Source organism: Bufo gargarizans, chromosome 3, assembly GCF_014858855.1.
Source record: "Bufo gargarizans isolate SCDJY-AF-19 chromosome 3, ASM1485885v1, whole genome shotgun sequence".
Classification (NCBI taxonomy): Eukaryota; Metazoa; Chordata; class Amphibia; order Anura; family Bufonidae; genus Bufo; species Bufo gargarizans.
In genome coordinates this window covers 411,351,900-411,374,651 of record NC_058082.1, presented here as the reverse complement: position 1 = coordinate 411,374,651, position 22,752 = coordinate 411,351,900, and positions in this window count along the sequence as shown.

Sequence of the window (22,752 nt, the reverse complement as noted above, 5' to 3'; positions counted from 1 at the left end):
ATCATGTATATGACAATTTGATCCTGGGTATCTAGGATAATTGGAAGCTACCCTCCCATGTCACGCACACATAGACAGTGATATTTGCTAACAGTTGATATGATTGCAACCTGTTATAGGGGTGAGGATGACTTGTATCCGTTGAAAAACTGTAATTATTTACTATGAAATCAGGCATGTTATATTTATTCTCAGCCCATCACAGGGTACAGGGTCATTTTTGTGTTATGTTTATTGTTGCTTGTATTACATGTTTTTAACTGGTGAAAGGATGTAATTGTTCACACTGTGCGGCTTTTTCTCAGGGAGTTGAGACTATGGCACTCCAGAGGTTAATATGACCAGAGAACTGCAGCGCAGTGTGTCACCAATTACACTAGTGATTGCTGTATTTAACGAAAGGTGTGATGCACTGTGTGATAGCCTATGGGGTTGGAGGCTCCACCCTCCCCTCCTTGGATTTTGGAGGGAGGAGCATTCCAACTCCTTTAAATTGTGGGGTCACACATAGCAAAGTGTTACGACTAAGGGTACCAACCCGAAACGCGTCAACGTTATGCTGTGAACGATGTGGCTGTGTCCGTTATTCATATGTGAAAAATAAAGAAGAGCTTTTAGAGGATCTCCATTGCCTCCGGGACCTTTCTTTTCAAGTTACCTGCAGCCTGATAAGGGAACACTCCCCTAGGGCCTCTGGAGCTGGGAACACATATTCCACCAGGAAGGTGAGCTGGACTAAGTTTTCTCTCATTTCAAAAAGTGTTGGTTTCCGTACTACACCCCTGGTTTCCCGATGAGATGATATTACCTCTAGCTCTATATTTAAAGTTTATATTTCGGACTGCCACTGATCGTTACACGGACACACCTCTCCAATCATGGCCTTTTGTACCCTGCCTGATCGACAGTCCAAAGCGGACTCCGTTTTTTCTGGTGAAGATTGGGTTGGTTCCAGTGATCTGGATTGAAAAAGTGGAATGAATAATCTGGAACGACTATTAAGCCAAGAAACCCGTGTCTGGTGGGACTGTATTACTCTCACCAAATACATGGAAAAAAGTATGATCCTGCGTGGGCTGAGGATTAAAAAAGTACCTACTACCGTTTTTTCAGATGACTTTGTGTGCAGATGGAATAGCATTCTGTCGGACTGTTCAATGAAATTAATTAAACTCATTATAGACTTTGAGAATGACAAATTGAATGGGCTACAACAGGAGATTCAATCTTGCAGAGAATCGCTGGAGAAATTCAGCATCAATACGGAATATGCCTCAATGGAGGAAGAAATGAAGTTATCTATTACCAAGCTAGAAGACACTATTATGGAATACAAACATTCTAAATATCAGCGCGACCTATATGATTATACCAACAACCAGGTCTATGAATGGGGGAGAAGGGATAATGTTTATTCCACACCCAAATCAATTCTCAAAAACCGCAAGAAAAAGAAAACACACAGGAGAGTGTCCAGAGTTAGTTTCTCCTCTGATACAGAGGGGTCTGAATTTTCACATGCGGCTGGCATGTTGGAGCCGGGATCCGATGTCTCCGCCCTGCCTCTCTCACCTGAGGAAATTGGCAACACTGCCTCCTATTACAAAAGGTCTAAAACAGACAAGGAGAAAAAAGACACAGTGAATGCTTCAAAAAACGTAGAATTAGGGGTGGACGGAGGCACCGGACAGCGGCATCCAAGATCTACCCGACTGCAGATGAAACAGAAATGAATTGTGATAAGTTAAGTGTTGTTAATTTGTCCAGTACCAATTTAAGCAATGAACAGAAACATGTTTTGTCCCTAGGTCTTAACTTTGCACCTAAAGCCCATTTTGATATGTTTTCCACCATGCTTGACATTAACAAATTTGTGCGTAATATTACGGTGTCTCGGCACTTCCGTGATATCCCGGCTCCTCCTGATCCCCCACCGGATGAAACACAGACTTATGAAGAACATTCATTCAAAGATTTAATGTTCAATGAACAATTATCCCTGTGCTGTCTTGTGGGTCTTCAGGAGGAGCAGGGAATCGTGGAGCTGCCGAAACCAGCCAGCAAATTCCGTACCCAAAATTCCAGGTTCTATCCCGTGATGTCACGCACAGGAAGCATGGATGTATTCCAAGAAGTGTTGGAAAAAGAGTTAGATAGGATTCATAAAGATAGCATAAAAAGTAAAAAGCCTAATAATCTTAGCCAATCTCAGGCTCTAGCACTTCAAGAGCTGCAGCAGTGTGACACCTTGGTCATTAAAATGGCGGATAAGGGGGGGGTGGTGGTCGTCATGGACAAGGAAATATAAGGCAACCAATTGCGGGAAATGCTGGCAGATACATCCACGTACAGTACACTATTGAAGGACCCATTAAGAGAATATATGGATGGCTATATGGTATATTTTCAGTGATAGTGAATATAGGTATCTGTGCGTGGATGTACCTGTCACCCCCATTATGCATGCTTTGCCCAAGATCCATAAGGGCGTCCACCCCCCCCCCCCCCTCCTCCGCCCTATAGTTTCTGGAATGGGATCCCTCACTGAGCGCCTGGGTAGTTGGCTGGACAATATTCTCCAGCCTCTAGTCAGGTGCACACCGGGGTTCCTAAAGGATACGGCGGATGTGCTGCGGGCTATGTTCAGTTTTGTATGGGAGACAAATTATAGATGGATCACGGCAGACGTGGTTGCCCTTTATCCCTCTATCCCTCACAGGGTTGCCCTGCTGGCCATGGAGTATCACCTTCACAGATATACTGGACTCAGTTCTGGTTACATCGATTTTGTCTGTGAGGTGACGGCATTTCTGCTGACCCATAATTACTTCATGTTTGATGGTGTGCACTACCTCCAGACCCGTGGAGTGTCAATGGGGGCCAAGTTCTCGCCGTCATTGGCAAACTTGACCATGTCCTATTGGGAAGAAAAGTTCATTTACAATTTGGATAATCCATTTGGGCCTGGTTTGGTCTGGTATGGCAGATACATCGATGACGTGCTCATGGTATGGGCGGGCGGTGTGTCTGCCGTCCCAGACCTCCAGGCGTACTTAAATAACAACAACTATAATCTACGATTTACATGTTCAGCGCATGAATCCCATATAAATTTCCTCGACTTGACACTCCACGGCAGTCCAGGCGAGATAGTGTACACCCACACATACAGAAAGGAGGTGGCTGGCAACTCAATTTTGAATGCCAGGAGTCACCACCCTTTACATACCATCAGGGCGATTCCCGTGGGGGAATTTGTACGCACTGCCAGGAATTGTAGTCAACCAGAGAAACTTGAGGAGGAATTTAACAAGGTGGAACAAAGACTGAGGGCAAGAAGCTATCAGTGGATGATACAAAGAGGGCGAGACATTGCAATACGTAAGGATAGAAAAGAAATGCTCTTTGGGAAGGCGAGATGCAACAAACAAACAATGGTCTCTGCTGGCAGTGGGAGAGTACATGGAGACAGGGACCGGGACAATGTCCCTACTCTTTCTTTAACATATAGTACAGAATTTAATACAATCAGTTCCACAATAAAGCGATGTCTACCCATCTTGTTCGATGATGACATCTTATACAAAGCTCTAAAATCAGGCTGTAGAATTGTTTCTAGAAGAGCCACTACATTGTCCTGCTCACTGTCTCCATCCCTCTACACTTCCAGCAGAATGGGAACCAATTTCAAACCAAGTTGGCCTTTAATACAAGGGATTTACCAGATGTGGAGGTAATCCGTGTAAGACTTGTGGTTATGTGATCCCTATACAGTCATTTGAGAACTCAGATCATTCATGTAGTTTTCCCATCCGCAGCTACATTAATTGTAACACGGAGGGTGTTATCTATGTTATCCGGTGCACTAGTTGCGATCAGATGTACATAGGCAGCACAACCCGTAAATTCAAGAGCCGAATCCTTGAGCACCTAAACTACAGGGAGTGCAGAATTATTAGGTAAATGAGTATTTTGACCACATCATCCTCTTTATGCATGTTGTCTTACTCCAAGCTGTATAGGCTCGAAAGCCTACTACCAATTAAGCATATTAGGTGATGTGCATCTCTGTAATGAGAAGGGGTGTGGTCTAATGACATCAACACCCTATATCAGGTGTGCATAATTATTAGGCAACTTCCTTTCCTTTGGCAAAATGGGTCAAAAGAAGGACTTGACAGGCTCAGAAAAGTCAAAAATAGTGAGATATCTTGCAGAGGGATGCAGCACTCTTAAAATTGCAAAGCTTCTGAAGCGTGATCATCGAACAATCATGCGTTTCATTCAAAATAGTCAACAGGGTCGCAAGAAGCGTGTGGAAAAACCAAGGCGCAAAATAACTGCCCATGAACTGAGAAAAGTCAAGCGTGCAGCTGCCAAGATGTCCCTTGCCACCAGTTTGGCCATATTTCAGAGCAACATCACTGGAGTGCCCAAAAGCACAAGGTGTGCAATACTCAGAGACATGGCCAAGGTAAGAAAGGCTGAAAGACGACCACCACTGAACAAGACACGTCAAGACTGGGCCAAGAAATATCTCAAGACTGATTTTTCTAAGGTTTTATGGACTGATGAAATGAGAGTGAGTCTTGATGAGCCAGATGGATGGGCCCGTGGCTGGATTGGTAAAGGGCAGAGAGCTCCAGTCCGACTTGTGGGGCTTGTGGGGCCTTTTTGGGTTGAGGATGGAGTCAAGCTCAACTCCCAGTCCTACTACCAGTTTCTGGAAGACACCTTCTTCAAGCAGTGGTACAGGAAGAAGTCTGCATCCTTCAAGAAAAACATGATTTTCATGCAGGACAATGCTCCATCACACGCGTCCAAGTACTCCACAGCGTGGCTGGCAAGAGAGGGTATAAAAGAAGAAAATCTAATGACATGGCCTCCTTGTTCACCTGATCTGAACCCCATTGAGAACCTGTGGTCCATCATCAAATGTGAGATTTACAAGGAGGGAAAACAGTACACCTCTCTGAACAGTGTCTGGGAGGCTGTGGTTGCTGCTGCACGCAATGTTGATGGTGAACAGATCAAAACACTGACAGAATCCATGGATGGCAGGCTTTTGAGTGTCCTTGCAAAGAAAGGTGGCTATATTGGTCACTGATTTCTTTTTGTTTTGTTTTTGAATGTCAGAAATGTATATTTGTGAATGTTGAGATGTTATATTGGTTTCACTGGTAAAAATAAATAATTGAAATGGGTATATATTTGTTTTTTGTTAAGTTGCCTAATAATTATGCACAGTAATAGTCACCTGCACACACAGATATCCCCCTAAAATAGCTAAAACTAAAAACAAACTAAAAACTACTTCCAAAAATATTCAGCTTTGATATTAATGAGTTTTTGGGGTTCATTGAGAACATGGTTGTTGTTCAATAATAAAATTAATCCTCAAAAATACAACTTGCCTAATAATTCTGCACTCCCTGTATATTGTTGAGGAAGGGTTGAGACGTATGCATATATATCCATGCATGCCTGCAAACACGTGCGGGCATGTATGGTATATATGCATACATTACCACCGCATCATGGGACGATGTGCGCAGATGTGCCCAGCATCTGCGCACGTCTGCCCATGGTGATCCCCAGGGGCTCATGGTGGCCCCTGTGGGAAATATGTGCCTCCTTTAGACCGTGCCCTTATAATATATATATGGCTGTGGCCCCTTATAGCATATATATATATATATATATATATATATATATCTATAATCCCCCTTAGAATACATTATGCCCCTTATATGTGTGTATATATGTTGTCAGGAGGACATATATGTGTTTCTGCCATGGCTCTCCCCCAGGTGTGTATGTGTATATATATATATATATATATATACATATATATACATATATATATATATATATATATATATATATATATATGGGCCTATAACTGCCCATGTATGCCCCCAGGTTTATAATGAGTATATATATATATATGTATATAGATGCGTCCCAAGTATCTATATACATATATATATATATATATATATATATATATATACTTAAATTTCCCCTGCGTTCAGCTAGTTCTTGCAGGGGGGTGGATATGTCTCCAGGTGGCTGGTGACTTCAAAGGCTAAGGGATCAATTGATTTGAGGCACTTTGTTGAGTTTATCAGCCTATTTACTATGCGGCCCCACCTTGTGTTTGTGACATGGCTGGGCGTGTGGTGCTGCTAGCCTCATGGGGCCAACTGGCATGCATACGTCACAGTGACACTATGATGTCACATCCCTGAGGAGGGGGGAGGTGAGCTGGTTTGGAGGCTGATATAGGAGCCTGAAACCAGGAAAAAGGGGCTCTTGCAACCAGACTAGAACCAGAGACACATGGGGACTGATGCCTGAAGGAAGAGAGGCCCATTTGGCCCTGGAGATGGCTGAGTATACGCTGGCATGGCATTGTACCTCCCTTGCAGTGCCAACCATATTCACCCCCCTTATTTCCCTACCACTATCCCACCAACGATTTAACCCTTTGTATCCCAGACCCCATGCTGCCCCTTGTTACCCCTGATTAACCCTACTGTTTAACCTCTTCCCTGCCACCCCAGCTCCCCTGCTGGTCTCATACCCCTGAGTGTTTAACCCCTTCCCTGCCAGGACCCTGGTGGCCCTGATTCTGTGCCCCTGATGTCCCTAATCCATTAACCCCTTCCCTGCAAGAACCCCAGCTCTCCTGCTTGTATTAACCTCAGCACTCACTGGCAAATAACCCTTGCAGTGCTGAATCTATAGTGTCTGTGGCCTGCACTCGCCCCTGCAGCGCCACTGGTAACCCCTTGTACCCCGTAGGGACAGTGCAGACGGGTGGGTTATTGTTAATATTACTTGTATGTGTGTATTGTATAATTAGTTTGTGGGTGGAATTTGGGAACGTGTAGTGTAGTTTAGGATTGTATATGTGTAATGCTGTGTATTGTTAGTGTATTGCGTGCTTAGTGTATTTAATAAATACTGTTATATTTGTACCCTTTGTGTAGCGTGTACTTGTTAGCGGTAGCGAGTTAGTAAGGCGCATGCAGCTAGCATTAGTGATTAGTGTAAAGCATAGCGAAGGTATGTGATATTATTATATAAAGGCATAAATAGGCGGAGTCATCAATAGACGGTTCCTCCTATTTATGAATATTAATTATCGATATTCGCATAATATTGGTGATTAATATTCCCCCTTTACATTGGCGAGTCAGGCCCACTGCTTAGATTTTGAAATCTGTGTTTGGTTTTGAGGTTAGAGGTCGGTCATCCTGTGAATTATCAGGCAATAGAGACGCGGTCACCGGTCTGAGCGTCTAGGACCTGATAATTCGGACAGGTGACGCGACTCTTCCTTATGGTGTTTGAGGCTAGAGGTTGGTTGTCCTGTGAATTGTCAGGCAAGAGAGACGTGGTCAGCGGTCTGAGCGTCTAGGAGAGACGTGGTCAGCGGTCTGAGCGTCTAGGACCTGATAATTCGGACAGGTAACGCTACTCTTCCTCACAGCACCAAGCGCAGATCAAAATCTTTAGCAGAGAATCTATAATTGTTCTGTGAATTAATATTTTGCTATTTGCTTTACACGGTCACTGCATCGCTCAAGTGATTGCGAGGGAGAAGAGGACACGTCACTGAAGGAGATCCATCTTCATTGGAGCGGCGTACAAGTCCGGGAAGAAGCGATCCGGGAAAATGGACTTCTTCCAAGCAGCTGCTAGGACGAAGAGGTACGGCCCCAAGGAGAAGATGGACGCTCAAATGGTGAGTATGGACTTCCCCACACTGCAACACTTGAGCAGACACAGCACATTTAATCCCATCCTCCCCACCACATACAAGTCAGCAGAAATGCTGTGGTCCGATTTGTTGGCACAGGCTTGTAGTTATGACAAGCTTTGTGTGAACAAACTGATGGTGTTGAACAAGGCCACTAAACGGCTTCAGATGCTAGCCAAACTTGTTCATACGTTTGAGGCTAGCATCTGTAAGCCAAAGGAAGTGGCGCTGGTATCTCAGTCAACAGAGACAATTCCTCCAGCCGTTCACTGCCTATGCTGTGCTAGTAATTCGGACCAGGTTTTGGCATTACGGGCACAGCTGGCGGAGAATGTGCAGTCTACTGTTGACCGAGATGCGCAGGTGGCTAGGATACAGTCACAGTTAGTAGAGCTGCAGAAGCAGAAGGAGGAAATTGAGGCTAAGTTGACCCAGTCTTATACTGAGGTCAAGGCCTTCAAGGAGCAGACTGCCTCTACTAATGTGACGGTAGCCAAATTGAAGGCTCAGGTTGCTGTAAGCTCCCAGATAATGACTGGCATGCAACAGGTCATCACCAAGTTGGTGCCGACCCTTTCTTTTCCCATAAAGTCAGGGTCGGAATATCCCAAAACTTTGCCCTATGCAGGGCAAAAAGGGGGGAGAGTAGTCTGTGACAGGCCAAATCACCAGACCAAGCCTGTCCAGACTAACAGAGATTTTTCCCTGACTTTGGGGAAAAGAAACATCATGAAAAGTGCCTCCCTGAAGATGGAACAATTCAGGGAGCGCGGTTGCAGTGTGGACGGACCTAAGCCATGCCGGGCAAACATCAAATGTTTTGCGTGTGGTGGCTTGGGTCATATAGCGAAGCACTGCAAAACACACAGGACAGAAAGCCCAATCAGGTGCTTCAGGTGTGGGAACAAAGGACACATTGCAAGGAATTGCCCTTGTGCAAGTAATTGCAATGTGTCCAGTGATGGGAGGCAGGTAACAAATGGTGCAGCGGGGTCTAGTCAGCTTGGCCATAAAGGGGTAACCTCTCGGCAGAATCATCAGCTGCTGAGGGGCCAGAGTGGCCAAGCTAGGCTAGGCAACATTTGACACCCCTGTACTATTTGTACACCGTTTGTTCCCTATACATGTCCATGTTGTGTGTTTTTGTTGTCCATTGTAACGTTCTTCTTGATGTTGATGGTGGTCCTTGTCTATGAGTGTGTTCCACCAGGCTGATTTATGTAGTGTTGTAATGTCCCGTCTGCTGTCTTGTTTCATTCTGTGTCCCCTTGGAGTGGAGCAGTGTTATACTGTGGATCGAGAACGTATAGGGTCGCGAGCAGATAATATCACACGGGCAATCCCGCTGGTCGGGAGAAGGCATAAGGACCTTCTTCATGCAGCACACAAAGGATGATGTGATATTATTCTGGGCAACCAGGGTCTCGGATCGATACAGATAACACTGTTGTGCTCAAGGTTTTCGGTAGGGCTGTGTTGCGCTGGGGACTGGGGCGGACAGACAACATTGGTGTAATGTTGTGCTGCGCACTTAATTCTAGTCCGAGCAGGTAGCACAGCTCTGATGGGGATTGGACGCGGAGTGTTTGGCAGTAGAGTGTGGACTGTGTTCTTGTGTTGTGGGGTCCTGGGGAGCCGGGTCATGCTTATGCCATTGGTCCTGCGGGCCTCCACAAGATGGGATCACAGGGGGAAATCAGCCTGGGTACACATGAGTGGACAGGGATGCGGTGCCATCAATAGCAAGATGGTGCTTTGTCCACAGAACTCCAGTTATCCTAACCTAGTAGGGTGGCCATCCTTATCTGTTGGTGCAGAGGGATGTGTAGCAGAGGACGCGCTCCTCTGAAGGTAGGGTGTTCAGACACCAGTGTTGGGATAATGAGGAGTCCTGTGAGACAAAAGGCAGCCCAATACCTTTCTCTACCCATGGGTCAAAGGTATTGGTGCTGGGAATTTTTGCACATTTAACTGCACCGTTAGGGGAGAAATTCCCCTGGGAGCAGCTGGTATTTTCTTCTGCCATAGGTTTTATATGGAGCGGAAGAAAAACCCAGGAGAGGCAACGGAAGAGGCCAGCTATTCCCCCTGACACTCTTGGGAGGCTCCAGAGGATCCCACTGGATTTTGGCAACCAAGCGACCTCTGCCTAGAGGTGTTCTAGAGATGGAAGACTGTGCCACAATCCAGCGGGAGCATTATTTAAGGCTCTGGAGGAAGATTTGGAGACGTTCGGGTGGAAGAGCATATCACTTGTTTCACCCAGTGAAACTTCTTCTGGTTCTGGTGATCGTCATCTACAGTAGACTGTGTATCGGAGGGTCAAGGGACCTATTGACCAAATACACCAGATCCAGACAGAACTTTACAGAACTATCCGGAGGAGGAGGCTCAGGACATAACCAAACATTGTTCCTGTAGCCAAATATTATTGTATGGACACACTTTGTATTCTATGAGGGTTCGGGACGTAGAACTTGTACTACCCTGAAACCCCATAGCACATTGTATTTATTGATTTTGTTTGTCGGTTGATTGTGTACCCATAGACACTCTAGGTGCAAATGTGTGACAGCCTATATTTGACTGTACACATTTGCATCCTATAGTCGTTTCTCATTGACACAGGGGTCTATGACCTACCTGTGTCTTTGGAGGTAGAGAGGAATGCCAGGTTGCATGAGTCTCTATGGGTGCACACATTTAATGGAATTTGGTGGTGTTGGGAGGGATGTGACATGTATTTTGCGTGAATGGGGATAAGGTTAGGTCACGATAGGGACAGGCATCATTCATTTGCCACCTTGAACCCTGGAACGGTGAAGTTCTTAAGGGAAGGGCTGGATGTGTAGTGTGGCGGAGGTGTTCTCCGCAGTAGAATTTAGGTACTGTGACATCGCAGCTTAAGAGTCTGACCTGCCTTGTAAAGACCTATTAATCTGTCCATGGGAGAACCATCAAGATGGAAACAGACGTTGGATAGAAGAAAGTTGGGACTGAGGTTGTGAGGGTGAACCCGCTCCAGATGCCTTGGAGGCGGGCCATACCTGAAGATCGGCAGAACTACCGAGAGACTGTGGGGGTGTGGTCACTCCAAAGTGGAGGTGGCCGACACCAAGAGACTGTTAAAGAAAGGCCAGTTAAAGACTGCGAGAGTGAACCCGCTCCAGATTTGGGGGGGACGACGACACCTGAAGATCGGCAACTCCCGAGAGACTGGGTGTGTGTGATCCTAAAGATGTCAAGAAAGTTTGAGCGAGAAGAAGACGGTGTATCCTGTGGACGGAGGAGTAGGTTACGGTGAAGGGCAGGTCGGAGGAAGCTGGATGAGGGATGTTTAAGTACCTAAAAATCAGTGGGCACTACAGTTCTTCCTGAACTTCCACCATAGATGGGGTTGAGGGGGGGGGGCAAATATATCTCAACCCGTTCCCCCAATATATTTTGTCGTATTATATAGTCCGACAACAGGGGGATTATTGAGGAAGGGTTGAGACGTATGCATATATATCCATGCATGCCTGCAAACACGTGCGGGCATGTATGGTATATATGCATACATTACCACCGCATCATGGGACGATGTGCGCAGATGTGCCCAGCATCTGCGCACGTCTGCCCATGGTGATCCCCAGGGGCTCATGGTGGCCCCTGTGGGAAATATGTGCCTCCTTTAGACCGTGCCCCTTATAATATATATATGGCTGTGGCCACTTATAGCATATATATATATATATATATATATATATCTATAATCCCCCTTAGAATACATTATGCCCCTTATATGTGTGTATATATGTTGTCAGGAGGACATATATGTGTTTCTGCCATGGCTCTCCACCAGGTGTGTATGTGTATATAAATATATACATATACATATATATATATATATATATATATATATATATATGGGCCTATAACTGCCCATGTATGCCCCCAGGTTTATAATGAGTATATATATGTATATAGATGCGCCCCAAGTATCTATATACATATATATATATATGTACCTAAATTTCCCCGGCGTTCAGCTAGTTCTTGCAGGGGGGTGGATATGTCTCCAGGTGGCTGGTGACTTCAAAGGCTAAGGGATCAATTGATTTGAGGCACTTTGTTGAGTTTATCAGCCTATTTACTATGCAGCCCCACCTTGTGTTTGTGACATGGCCCCTCCCCTGCTGGGGAATCATCAGAGAGCCATGTGAAGTGATCTCAGTGTACAGTAACACGTAGCTGTTTTGCACAGTTTTTTACAAACCCATTCTGTGCATCAAAAACTATAATTCCATATTATACATTAGCTCAAAAGCTTGACCAGCCCCAACCACCAGCACTATACAGATTTGTTTCCATTACAGCTGTACTCCAGTTGTATATAAACCTTACACTATGTATCTTTATAGATGTATATACAGCTCAGCTACATGTGTCTTCTCCAGTCTTCTAACATCACTTTGGCTTAATGGCTTCCTATACAGCCCTGCTACATCTTTATTCTACTCCCCCACTAGCACTGGGTCTGAAAAGCTTCATATACAGCTCTGCTACATCTGTCTATCTCTTCAACCAGAACTGTCAGAACAGCGCATATTTAGCTCTGCTACATCTGTTTCTCTCTTCCACCATCATTGATGCTGACCCGCCACATATACAGCTCTGCTACATCTGTCTATTCCCTTCCCCATTAGAACTATGGCTGAACAGCAGCATATTCAGTTCTGCTACATCCATCAGCCCCCCAATATGCCTCCATCAGCCCCCCATATTCCTACATCAGCCCCATGTGCCTCCAACAGCCCCCCATATGCTTCCATAAGCCCCCCATATGCCTCCATCAGCCCCAAGTGCCTCCATCAGCCCCCATATGCCTCCATCAGCCCCCCAAGTGCCTCCATATGCCCCCAATCGTTGGTGGAATTGGTGGTGCATGTAAAAATAATACTCACCCCTTATGAAGTAGTCTCCCGTTCCTCCGATGGCTCTCCGACGCTGTCCGGACTCGTCTCTTCCGTACACAAACTGTTTGGGCGGCCGCGCATGCGCAGAACTATATTATATTGCGCTGCGTTGGAGCCGCGCATGCGCGGCTCTCTTTTAGACGCGGCTCAAAAGAATATGGATCCGCGGATGCGCGGCCGGCCAGCGATGTGCGCGCTCACAGTGTGAGTGAGAGGCTGGCCACAGGATCGGAAGGGAAACAACTGCGCAGGCGCGGCCCATGGATGCGACAGGCGAGCGGTGGCCGCATCCATGGGCAGCGAATATAAACATTTAAATAGGATCAATTCAATTATAGAGAGAACAGTAAGTTTTTTTTAAAGCAATATAATTAGACAATTGTTCCATGGGGGTTATATAATTAAATTAAATATGATCATGAAGATGGGTAAAACCCCTTTAAGGCAGCCTCAACTCCACAAAAATCCAATCAAATGTAGCCACCGATATGCGGCAATAATTATAGAACTTCACAGGGTGCAAAGCACAAAATCAGCCCAAATAATCCCCAGGTGCTGATCAGGCAGGTACGCAGTGAACAGCACTTGGCGGTCACAGCTCGCACGCAGAAAAAGTGGTGCAGAGCTGGAAAATTTTAAAAATGGTAAAAAAAAAAAAGACCAAAAAAAGTGCACGGACCAAAACATTCTTCAGGTGACACACTCCGCCGTATGTTGGTGCCCTGGAAGTCAAGGCAGCCTCAACTCCACAAAAATCTGATCAAATGTAGCCACCGCTATGCGGCAATAATTATAGAACTTCACAGGGTGCACACGGAGGTCAGAGTACAAAGCAACAATTGGCCCGATGCAAAATAATAGGATGCACCAACATCTGCTTCCTCCGCAGTTCCTTCTCTATCATTTCTGGCTGCTCTCCAAAACAGCAGAATACCAGCCAGTGCAAGAACACATGGTCAAAATGACAAAAACTCCCCAAACAAATGGAGCTGTCCAAAAAACCAATGCATGCTGGGGGATTTATATGTGTTTGCAGTAACAGGTGAATCTAGAGAATGGATCATTTTTTTTTTTTTTACGCACGTTAAAAACGCATGCAATCCGCCTGTCATCCACACAGGTAAAACGCAATAACGCAACACACTCGCATACAAAATGGACGCCAGGCACAAGCAAAATTGCTCAATTATCACTGAAGGCTTCCGGACCTAATCCGCGACGCTTGTGTGAAAAAGGCCTTAGGCCCCTTGTACACCAGCATGACGGATTAGGTCCGGATGTGTTCAGGGTGCGTTCAGTGAAACTCGCACCATTTTGTAAGCAAGTTCAGTCAGTTTTGTCTGAGATCACGTTCAGTTGTTCAGTTTTTTCCGCGCAGGTGCAATGCGTTTTTATGTGTTTTTCATGCGCGTGATAAAAAAACTAAGGCCTCTTTCACACGGGCGTCAGTTTTTTTGCCCGGATAAGAGCCGGGTGCGTTGCGAGAAAATGCGCGATTTTCCCGCGTGAGTGCAAAACATTGTCATGCGTTGCACTCGCGTGAGAAAAATCGCGCATGTTTGGTACCCAAACCCGAACTTCTTCACAGAAGTTCGGGCTTGGGATTGATGTTCTGAAGATTGTATTATTTTCCCTAATAACATGGTTATAAGGGAAAATAATAGCATTCTGAATACAGAATGCATAGTAAAACAGCGCTAGAGGGGTTAAAAAAAAATTAAAAAAAATGTAACTCACCTTAGTCCACTTGCTCGCGAAGCTGGCATCTCCTTGTGTCTCCTCTGCGCTGAACAGGACCTGGGGTGAGCTGCTGCATTAAATAGAGGTTAAGGACCTGTGATGACGTCACTCCGGTCATCACATGGTACGTCACATGATCTTTTACCATGGTGATTCACCATGGTAAAAGACCATGTGATGACTGGAGTGACGTCATCAAAGGTCCTTAACCGGTATTTAATGGAGCAGCTCACCCCAGGTCCTGTTCAGCCGCTCAGCGCAGAGGAGACACAAGGAGATGCCAGCTTCGCGATCAAGTGGACTAAGGTGAGTTAAATTATTATTATTATTTTTTTAACCCCTCTAGCGCTGTTTTACTATGCATTCTGTATTCAGAATGCTATTATTTTCCCTTATAACCATGTTATAAGGGAAAATAATAAAGATCGGGTCTCCATCCCGATCGTCTCCTAGCAACCGTGCGTGCAAATCGCACCGCATCCGTACTTGCTTGCGGATGCTGTGATGAATACCACCCCTCGTGTCCGCTGACGTCAACCACGTCGAGCTCACGAGACCTGGTATGATCACGGGGTTTACCAAAAACATGAAGTTACGCCCTCCAGAGGAGCACGTAAGGTCAGGCTGGTATAGTTTACACACACACCTCCTGTCCACGCGGGCACAGAGAGGCAACAAGCTGGAAGGGCCTTTTCACTGCCGCAGTGAAAACAGCCCACACTCAGCCCGGGTAACTGCCACCAGTTTCTCGTTTGATATAAGCCCGGTCCGCTAACGGGATTATATAGGGTCAGAAACCAACCCGCGGTAGCTTATAACTAGGCCAAAACACGGACGTGGGGATTCGTGATCGAGATACAAGATAGCACAAGATTAAATTATAGATTTAATCGCTATAAGAGCACACTAGATATAACACACTATACACAGACAATATATATACAGTGGTCTGAGGTTACAGATTACAGGGTATATGGTTACAATAGGATTAAGCAGGGTGAAAGTAAGTTACCAAGTATGATGAAAGTTCCTTGGCGATGTCCTGAACCGGAGGCCACCCGAGGGGCTGTGATCTCCTGCTATTTCCTGGGTCCCTCTAAACACATGTGTAGCATGTGACCCCTCTTCAGAAAAAGACGCCGCCTACTTGCTGGCACCAGGCTTTTAACCTGGAGCTGGCCCACCCCCTCCCTGCCTCAGGGAGGGGTTAACTCCCCCTCTTCTGGGCTGACGGTGAATGACCCACAAAACCCTTTAGGGGTCATAGCTCCAGACCAGAGGGTCACAGGGAGATGGTTCTGGGACTAATGGACCTGCCTGGGTTCCGGCTACAATTAGAGCCCAAACCTGGTACCGGTAGGTGGCTTCTATGGGGAGATATGGGTATCTCCCTACCCCGACTGGGTACGAGTAAACAAAGACCATGGGACCGTACCTCGTGGCCACCGGGACACAAATATGTATCCGGTTTGCGTCTGCGGTGGCCAGGTGATTCATAATTCCTTATGAGAGGTAGGTGCCAATATGTCTAGGAAATCTCATTGATCCAGGCCAAAGCAGATACCCCCTGCTGGGGGGTTTTCCTGCAGATTCAGGTGGCTCCCAACTGCTGCACAGAGGTGTGAACTTCTCCTTGAAGCTTGGACCCCCTGAGGGGTGTCTTCCTGGCCAACTGAGTCATGCCAAGAGGTGCATAAAATTACAATCAGGGCTGGGGGCTTTGAAGCAGGGAAATCCTGTCAGCAAATGGGGGGTGTGAGGACATGGCTGACAGTAAATATTAATCCATATTCCTCACAGATGCCATCCGATTTTCACGCATCCCATTCACTTCTATGGGGCCTGCGTCACGCCAAAATCGGACAAAATAGAGCATGCTGCGATTTCCACTGAACGCACAAGTGATGCGTTAAAAACAACGCTCATGTGCACAGCCCCATAGAAATGAATGGGTCAGGATTTAGTGCGGGTGCCATACGTTCGCCGCACGGATCGCACCCGCACGGAAAACTCGCCCGTGTGAAAGGGGCCTAAAGGTTTACAAACAACATCTCTAAGGTACTTTCACACTAGCGTTTTCTTTTCTGGCACTGAGTTCCGTCAAAAGGGAAAAGAACTGATCAGGCATATCCCCATGCATTCTGAATGGAGAGTAATCTGTTCAGGATGCATCAGGATGTCTTCAGTTCAGTCATTTTGACTGATCAGGCAAAAGATAAAACCTCAGCATGCTACGGTTTTATCTCCGTCCAAAAAAAACTGAAGACTTGCCTAAATGCCGGATACAGCATTTTTTTCCATAGGAATGTATTAGAGCCGGATTCGGCATTCAATATACCAGAATGCTGGATCCGTCCTTCGGGTCTGTGCATGCGCAGACCGAAAAAAAGGTGAATAAAATAAATGCGGCATTTCAATGCATTTTTCTGATTGATCAGTCATTTTTAAGACTGATCAGGACCCTGATCAGTCTTACAAATGCCATCCGTTGGCATATGTTTTGCCGACAGAACTGCTTGCCGGATCACTCTGCCGCAAGTGTAAAAGTACCCTTAGCAACCATCAGTGAAAAACGCACTGTATCCGCACCTGCATGTGGATGCAATGTGTTTTTCACGCAGCCCAATTCATTCTATAAAAATGCAGAGTATAGAACATGCTGCGTTTTTCCCGCAACACAGAACTGATGTGTGAAATAAAATGCTCATTGAAATGAATGTGAAAGGGGCCTTAGTGAAAAACACATTGCATCCGCTCTTCCTTTCAGATGTAATGCGTTTTTCACTGAAGCCCCATTCATTTCTATGGGGCCAGGGCTGCGTGAAAAACGCTGAAAATAGAACATGCTGCGTTTTTCACACAACGCAGAACTGACAGAAAACTCGCTCGTGTGAAAGGGGCCTTAGGGTCTATAAGCATAGCCTGTACAATAACACATGGAGTCTCGACAGATCCACATTACAATGCACTGCCTCTAGAGGAGAGTGCCTGCATAATGTGGTATGTGATACAGCACGTTATAATTTTTACTTCTCATGGAGGCATAATAGGGGCCCACTGTACACCATATTTCTGATCCATACAAAATGGATGGCTAATACAGCCATGTCATGAGCTTAGAAAACACGTGTTGGTAACATAGTTCACTGGCACCACATCCAAAGGTGTAAAACCTCTTACCAGTATCAGCCTGTTCAGGAATTTTGTCAGAACAATGACACTTTATAATGTTTACTGTTCTTAGCTCTGATCTGTCATACTTTGGCCAAGATTATTACATGATTATACAAAACTATAAAAAAAAAAATCTAATGTTATGACACACAGGGAGGGGCAAAACAATAGTCCTAAAAGCGGAAATTCAGCCGAATTAATTTGCTGCTTCGTTATGGGAAATCTGTAAAATAATATACACATTATTATAAAAGCCATTGCAAAGGAAAAATGAAAAATAGATAATAATGAATAACAAAATGTAATTAAAAGGGTTTTCCAAGATTTTATAACTCAGGATAGGTCATCAGTATTTAACCAGTAGGGGTCCGACACCCAGGACCCCTGCCGATCAGCTGTTTGAGAAGGCATCAGCTCTAGAGATGGCCTTGCAGTTTGACCCATGACACATCCATCAGGTGGGACAGGACAACCAATTGAGACGTTTCAGCACATGGACACATCCCCACCCTATAAAGAAACCCAATCTGGCAGCCATTTTACATTCTGTGATTTGCCAGTGTAGGGAGAGGTTGCTTTGTAAAACAGGGACAGGCTGTTAGGGACACCAAACACTAGCTAATAGGGCCACAAAAGTCCTTTTGAGGACTGGTATAGGTGTGCTATCAATAGGTGTGATATACTGAGGGGTGTGGGATACTTATAATATACTTTCTAACATAGGAAGTATATTATAGTGCATTTGTATTGTGCAGCAGTTGTGAGCGGTTCTGCTGCGATACCACAGCTTTATAGAGGGACAACCGCATTGGAACTACTAATTGCAATGGGTGTGATATACATGTGGCCCCCCCAAAAAACTGATTGAGGGGTGTGATATACCTATAATATACTTTCTAACTTAGAAAGTATATAGTGCATTTCTATTGTGCAGCAGTTGTGTGCGGTTCTGCTGCAATACCGCAGCCATATAGAGGGACAAGCGCTATTGTAACAACTACATGCAACGGGTGTGATATACCTGTTTCCCCCCCAAAAAAATGATTGAGGGGTGTGATATACCTTCCTCCACAAAATACTGATTGAGGGCTGCGATATACCTGTTTCCCCAAATAAACAGGGTGGTATGATTTAACTGTTGTGGCAAAAAAATTAAAATTGAGGGGTGTGATATACCTGCTTTCACAAAATACTGATTAAGGGGTTTGAGATACCTGCTTCCACAAAATACCGATTGAAGGCTGCGATATACCTGCTTCCACAAAATACTGATAAAGGGGTTTGATATACCTGCTTCCACAAAATACTGATTGAAGGCTTTGATATACCTGCTTCCACAAAATACTGATAAAGGGGTTTGATATACCTGCTTCCACAAAATACTGATTAAGGGCTGCGATATACCTGCCTCCACAAAATACCAATTAAGGGGTTTGATATACCTGTTTCCACCAAATACTGATTGAGGCCTGCGATATCCCTGCTTCCACAAAATACTGATAAAGGGGTTTGATATACCTGCTTCCACAAAATACTGATTAAGGGCTGTGAAATACCTGCTTTCACAAAATACTGATTAAAATACTGATAAAGGGGTTTGATATACCTGCTTCCACAAAATACTGATTAAGGGGTTTGATATACCTGCTTCCACAAAATACTGATTAAGAGGTTTGATATACCTGTTTCCACCAAATATGGATTGAGGCCTGCGATATACCTGCTTCCACAAAATACCAATTAAGGGGTTCGATATACCTGCTTCCACATATACTGCTCTTTTATAGGGACTTAGGCACATGGTAATTTTGAAAAAGATAGGAAGAGGCAGGCTGTTCCGCAGGGGTGGTAGGGGTCGGGCAGGTGCACCAGGCCAGAGCCTAAGTGACAAGTTGGAGAAGGCGCGTGCAATTACTTTAAAAGGCGCACCAGAGTTGGTTGAGTGGCTCACTCACCCTTCTGCTTCTGCACCCTCCTAATCCTCTGTATCTGCACACTCCTCACTCTCTGCTGTGTGCACCACCACCACCATAGCCCCTCCACTCGAGTCAGAGGAATTATTTTTCCATCCAGTCCCAGACCTTACCGATGCGCAGCCATTATTGACATCAGAAGGGAGGAAGAGGAGGTATCAACGGCTGCCACCCAGCGTTCTGACGACAGCACCCAGATCAACCCAAAGAGGGAGGTCCCCGCTGTTACTGCCTACTCCGAGATCTCAAATGTCAGTGGTGGTGAAGGTGGTGATGATGACATATTAATGGACGTCACGTCGGTGCCCACAAGAGAGGAAGAGGAGGGGAGTTCAGAGGGAGAGATGGAGCAGCAGAAAGGGAGGAGAAGGAGGAGAAGCAGGCAGAGCTCGCAGGGCACAGGAGGCAAAAAGCAGACAGCAAATGTATCTGGAGCGAGCCATCAACCATGCTCAGTCACTTTTACCACTCCCAGGACGGCAGCACATGGCTCTGCAGTGTGGGCTTTTTTAATGTGTTAGCTGTTGACAATAGTGTTGCCATCCGCAGCCTGTGCTGTCAACACATAAGTCGCAGTAAGCCGAACACTCACCTAGGGACGACCGCCTTAAGAAGGCACCTGGCCTTCCATAACCGAGCCCAGTGGGAGCAACGCCGTCAGAACCTACAAAGTCATACTCCCGGTGCTCCACGTCCTGCCTTTTTTCCTTCTCCTCTCTCCTCCAATTTGTCCTCCACTCCATCTTCCACTGTGCCGTTGTTACATCCATCTGGCAGAAGGCAGGCTTTCAAGGCCCAAATGTTCAAGCATAAAAAGTTGATGACGCCGAATAACACTCTTTCCCAAAGGCTGACCGCTGGCTTGTCGAAACTTCTAGCCTGCCAACTACTACTATATAAACTGGTGGACAGGGAGGCCTTTAGAAATTTGCGGATTGGCACACCACAATGGAAGGTCCCCGGAATGAAATATTTCTCCCAGAAGGGCATCCCAGAGCTATATGGCCAAGTTCAGCGGCAAATGAATATATCTCTGGCATACAGTGTTGGTGCCAAGATACATATGACCACAAACACGTGGTCTAGAAAACACAGGTAGGGAAGGTACATAACTTTTACTGCCCACTGGGTAAACCTTCTGACGGCCGTCAAGCATGTAACCCGTGGCTTCTGTGTGGATTTGGTGTTACCGCCACGGATTGCATGCCTCTTCTTCTCCTACTTCATCTTCCTTCTCTTCTTCGGCTGACTCCTCCTTTTCCACTGCTACCACCTCTTCTGCTGCGTCTACCAAGCTCCCCAAAACCTATTTGACGTGCAAGGTGAGACGTTGCCATGGTGTGCTGCGGCTGTTGTGCCTGGAAGCCAAGAGCCACACCTGCACTGCTTTCAGCTCTGCGGTCACAGGCCGATCAGTGGCTAACCCCGCTCATTTTAACAGTTGGTAAGGTGGTGTGTGACAATGGTGCCAATCTGCTGAGCATGCTGAATCAGGGCAAAATTACAAACATACCGTGCATGTGTAACACCCCAGAGTTGTGTTACAAAACTCTTTTACCCCGATACACTCTCTTAAGCGTATTCACATTGTCATCTTGTGTAATTTCATGTAACTTCCACACAAATGTGCATTCAAATCCTTGTAAAGTATATATTGCTGTAATTTTCCATGTACACCAGCAGGTGGCAGCAATGTGTTCAGCAAGGACTTAGCTATAGTTTAGTGTTTTTGAACTGGAATAGTTCATTCCAGTTCAGCTTCCCCCTCTGTGAGCGGAGTGGATTATCCCATATCCTGCCTCATGTGTGGGGAAGGAAGTTAGTGTTAGTGTGCCAGCCACCCCGGCTAGGGAGAGGCTGTGCGTGTAGGAGCTCCAAGATATAGGGATCCAAAGCCAGGATCTTGTCTCGGCTGAGACAATTGATCATCATCCCCAGCCTGAGCCTTGCAGCCTCAGCTGGTAGAAGCAAGCAGCCACCTCCAGTATTCCAGGATGAAGCATACCCTGTGAAGCTAACTGTGAGTACCGTCCAGAGACCCCAGGAGAAGCCAAATTCCTCCTCAGCTAGTCAGTCCCCAAGACAGCAGAAGATAGTAAGCGCAGAAGATAAATTCCTGCCACCCGAGCACAATGGAAGTCAATGGGGGAACCCGAGCATTAAACCAGGCAGCCCCTGCTCTGAATAGGGGAGGATGTCTGGGTCATAGTAAAAGGACAGAAATTGATGGAAAAACCAGTGAAGTAATTTGGGAACAACATGGGGAGGATATCTGGGTGCATCTTAGACTCCCAGGTCGCTGCTGGGAACAATTTTTTCAGAGTAGTACGCCACTTTTACAAACTGACAATAATACGCACCAAACCGAAGATAAAATCGATTTTAGATAAGGGAAAAATTGTTAGGAAACATTCTTACCTGTATATTTACTTGTATATAAAGTGCAAGTGCTGCCAAAAATTACAAGGAAGAGGCACTCTGATACAACCTGTATATCACATAAAGGAGGGCCTCATTCACATTGTGGTACAATTGTTCAGGTAGTGGGACTTCTACACTCATAAAGCCTATGCACTAAGGGAAAAGGCTTCCAAAAATTACAAGGAACCGGCACCCAAATACACCCTTTATTACACATAAAGTAGGGCATCATACACACCCTTGAAAAATTATGATTGATGGCCTGCTGGTGACCCTCAAAAACATTAGGAGTAAGGGCCTGCTGGTGACCCTCTAAAACATTAGGGGCGAGGGCCTGCTGCTGATCCGACCATCTAAAACATTAGGGGTGAGGGTCTACTGTTGAGCTGACCATCTAAAACATTAGGGGCGAGGGCCTGCTGGTGACCCTCAAAAACATTATGGGTGAAGCTGACCATCTAAAAAAAATTTTGGGCGAGGGCCTGCTGCCGAGCTGACCATCTAAAACATTATGGGGGAGGGCCTGCTGCCAAGTTGACCATCTAAACAATTTTAAGGTTGAGAGTCTGCTGCTGAGCTGACCCTCTAAAACATTATGGTTGAGGGCCTGCTGGTGACCCTCAAAAACATTATGGGTGAAGGCCTGCTGGTGACCCTCTAAAACATTATGAGTGAGGGTCTGCTGGTGACCCTCTAAAACAATATAGTTGAGGGCCTG